Genomic DNA, 4,443 nt, shown 5'->3' on the forward strand with positions numbered 1-4,443 from the left:
CTGGTCCGCGCTCAGCGACGCTACTGCTGTAGTTCTTTGTCAAGTTCGGTTGTGTTGTGTGCGTGCGAGCTACCTTCTGCGGATTTGTCGACGCCTGGCTTTCCTCTCGTCTGCCCTCGCTTGTTTGCAGCTCAATTTGGCCTACTACACCTGCCCGAGAATCTTCGTCGTCAAATTTAAGTCGCCTACACCTCTCCCGCGTGCATGCGCCATATCTATTATTGTATAAGCTCGATCTCTCTCGAACGTCGTCCTCGTCTAGCCCTAAACTCACGACCGTCGTATCTGCCGTATCTAGCGGCGGTGGCCTGATTTCGTGTACTTATTGTATCGGGAGAATATCCTATGTCGAACGCGTGTTTAAGAACATTATTTGTAATCCGTCGATTCATTGTTAATGTATGATATATTCAGGCTTCACATTCGTGAGTGGCGCCCTTCCTAACAATAAATCAAGCCTAATTATTATTGTTATTTTCACATGATCGAGTGGATTCTTTCGACACCCCGACTTTTCTCTTTTTACAGCACACGAGGATCTCGCCGGACTATTTACTCGCGTCCCGAGGGTAAACGGTTACAATTTGTTTTACAGAATGGTCTATTATGCAAAAACCAATCAAATTCAAATAAAATTGTTATTCCTCTAAGTTGTATAGAGGAATTAATAATTGAAACGCACTTAGCGTATGGCCATTTAGGCACAAAGAAATTAGCTAAGCTACTTAGTGAACACTTTTCTATTAAAAACATGAAACACAGGCTGTCACAGATAATAGCAAGCTGTGATTTGTGTCAAGTAAATAAACACTGCACTTGTCTGAATGTTGCCAAACAGTAGATTATACTAACATGTAAGCCGAGCGAATTGTTGTGTATACGGGGGGAGCGAATTGTTGTGCTGGGGCCGTTGACTCCGTCTCGCTATGGTATGCGCAATGTTTTGGTGACATTTGACGCATTTTCGAAGTTCGTTGTATTGTATCCGTGTCGAAAACAAACTACGTCGTTTGTAATTAAGATGTTAAAAAATGATTATTTTCAGCGTTATGGAGAACCTCATGTTGTGTGTTGTGACCACGGTAGTCAGTTTACTTCAAGAAGGTTTAAAGCTGCCATGAGTGCAGAAAATATAAAATTAACTTTTTCGTTCATCAGACACCCGAGCTAGAGTGGAATTTGTGAAAGAGTAAATAAGACATTAGTCACATTTTTAAGAATGTTTATAAAAGACAAACACACAGCATGGGAACCATATATAAAAACAATTCAAGATATTATGAACGAAACACACCACGAAACCACGGAGTTCACCCCGCTCGAACTCCACCTCAACAAGAAACCAGAACGTATATGGGATACGTTGCTCGGAGTACCACCGTTTGACGATGCCATTCCGATAAAGCGAAAATATCAGTTAGCTTACGATCGAATCAAAAGTAAAAGATCAAGAAGAGCAGATAAAGTGAATGAAAAGCGTGGAAATTGCGATAAATTCTTAGTGGGCGATAAAGTTCTGATCAGGTGTAAGAACACGTCAGACCAGGAGAATAAAATACTGGCAAAATTCATGCAAATGTTATGGCTCGTTTGCCCAACATTTATTAATTGTTTAAATCGCTATTATTTCTTGCATTCATCTTCGCTTGTCAGGTGAGCACGAGTGCAAGAGAGCAGGGTGTAGGAGAGAAATGATTACAACACATTGCATTAAAACATATTGCATTAAACTTATTTATTAATAATCTTACAATTAATCGACTATGATGCTGCTGCTACTGGGTTGGCTGGCGCTGATGCTGCGTTAATGGTTGGTTGTTGGCTGGCTGCCGCTGCTGAACAGCTGGTTTGTTGGCTGTCTGACTGCTGTTGCTGAATGGCTGTTGCCTGCTGGCTGGCTGTCTGATGTTAGTGACTTACGATACACTTCACTTTGCACTGACTCTAACCGGTCAACTATACTCGACCGATTTTTTACTAGACCCGGCGTAGCTCCGCCGTACGTAAAGTCTCATACTGAATTTTATTCGTCCTCCTCCGCGACTACTCTCTACAAAGAAGACGTAGCTCTGTCATACTCAAAGTTCAGAATCAGTCTCTCTCCTCGTTTAATTTTTGACCGGTATATGTATCGAATCCTTATCGCTGGTGCCTTTGTGGAGTGACCCTCGTACGATGCGTGGGCCAGTGATTGGAAATACCTGCAACTCTACGGTGAGCGTAGAGGCTCATAATTATAGTTACTTTGCGTGCGCACAGAAGGCGGAAGCTTGTGGGGCCACAGATTCATTGTTTCGAGGCCGCGGTGGCTGTGGGGCTTGAGCTCTTGCTTCTCAACCGAGAAATCGGGGGTTCAAATCCCGGCGGTGGGCTGGTTTTTTCCCGAGGATTTTTTCTGCGGGGTTTGCACTGTTGGGTGTATACCGTGGAAATTTTTCTTGGGGGAAGGCCGGTGCACTTCAACTGCGGTCTCTGGTGTTGGGGGTCACACCATTATCAAAGCGTAACCTCAGTGGTATGGGAGGCGCAACCATATCGACTATAGGTACACGCTAATACACTAACACACACACTTACACATACACGCAAGACCCACCGTTAGGTAGAACGGTGAGGTTGGCCAATTAGCCTTAGTAGCAGAAAGGGCCGTAATCAAAAAAAAAAAAAAAAATTCATTGTTTCATCTGATGATGAAACAAGTAGTAGGTAGTTGCTATGCAAGCTCGAGACAAAATAATCTGTTTATATGCGTTGCTATGAGCGCGCTTCGTTTTGTTGGCTGTTTTTCTTACAGATAATCGGCAGATGGGTTACAGACTCCGAAGAGCGCAGAGCTTGTACACAAAGTTGAATATAATAAATAAAGTTATTTTCTTTCGTTCACTTTGTCTTGTTAATTTTGGAAGTAACCCGAACAATGCTCATAATCACCGATGGTGATGTAAAGGGTTTAAATATATATATGCTCAAAGATCCAACGAGGACAAAAAAATTGTTAACCGACGTTCAAGGAGCCATTTGCGCTGCGGTTGCCTCTTCCAGTGCAGCAGGTGAGTTATATGGCGGGACTGCATGGCTTGGTGTTTCAGCCATTATCGATGAATTTTTTTCACAGATAAATAGAGCTTGTACAAACCTAACTGTATGTATGTATTTTTATCCCAATCAAAAAATATTTCTTCCCTGTTTAGGCATTTTTATGTAGTGAAGACACATGTGTCAATTTGCCCCTGAGGGGGGTAAGTTGACAAAGCTTTGGGGCAAGTTAGCACAATAAAAATAGCGTTTTATTTGGAGTTCATTTTACTCTGAATTATTTTTTATTTAACATTGAATGAATTTTAACGCCATGACCAATAAATTTGAAGCAACTACATTCGATGTTGCTAATTTCCGATGTTTTACTCTATAACTGCGATAACTCATGCAGGCATAAACCAATCGATCTGAAAATTTTACATAGCATTGTTTGGGTGCTGATGGAGTGCTGTATACTTTTTTTTCTCATCCCTTGCCCGAAAGTGCTTACTTCCCTGCCTCATATCAGTACAGGAAGTGTAACATTTACAGCCTGCTGTGGCGCTCTCTATTTACACAGGAAAGTACTATGTTTTCATATATTTACAGACTGGCTACAGTGTTATGGCTTAGTAGTCACAATACGTTCAATACAATTGGTCTTCGACTCTTGTATTTAGTCTTGTTTAGTACGCGCAGCGCTAAATTTGCAAAAATGTCTGGTTCTTCGACTTCTTCCGATTCGGAATTTGACGAAAGTTTATTAGTCAGAGATTTTGAAGAGGAGAGCCAGTTGATTATAAATAATCTGTTGCCTTCAAAATCTTCTAGTCGCTACAATTTAACATACAGTGAATTTATAAAGTGGATGAAAAATAATAACGTAAATTCAATAAGTGAAAGAAGTCTGCTCGTATATTTCCAAGAATTATCTAAAACTTTAGCACCATCGACACTTTGGGCTCGATGGTCAATGTTGAAAACAACATTACTTTTAAGAGAAAACGTTAACATGGATAACTTCCAAATGTTGAAGTCATATCTCAAAAATAAAAACAAAGGTTTCAAATCAAAAAAATCTAAAGTTTTTACATGGACGGAATTGAAAAAATTTCTGGACGCTGCTGATGACAATATATGGCCGATTCTCTGTGAAATCGAATGGCCAAAAAATTTTTTTTTCTGCAAATATGAAAAACTTGCTGTTCCCGATGTCAGAAATGTCCCCAAATTTTATTAGAATTTTTGGGACCATCTATCACTCTTTTTCAGGGGCCCGAAGTTGGCCATTTTAGGGTTTTTTTGAAATTCATGAAAAATCACAAATATTCAAATAATTCCTGGATCAGGGTAGAATGATTCAAAAGTAAAAGTGCCCAGCAACTTTTTTGTTGGAAATTGTCCAAATTTTCAGAAAAAAAATAT

Source organism: Trichogramma pretiosum, unplaced genomic scaffold, assembly GCF_000599845.2.
Source record: "Trichogramma pretiosum strain Unisexual culture from Peru unplaced genomic scaffold, Tpre_2.0 scaffold7, whole genome shotgun sequence".
Classification (NCBI taxonomy): Eukaryota; Metazoa; Arthropoda; class Insecta; order Hymenoptera; family Trichogrammatidae; genus Trichogramma; species Trichogramma pretiosum.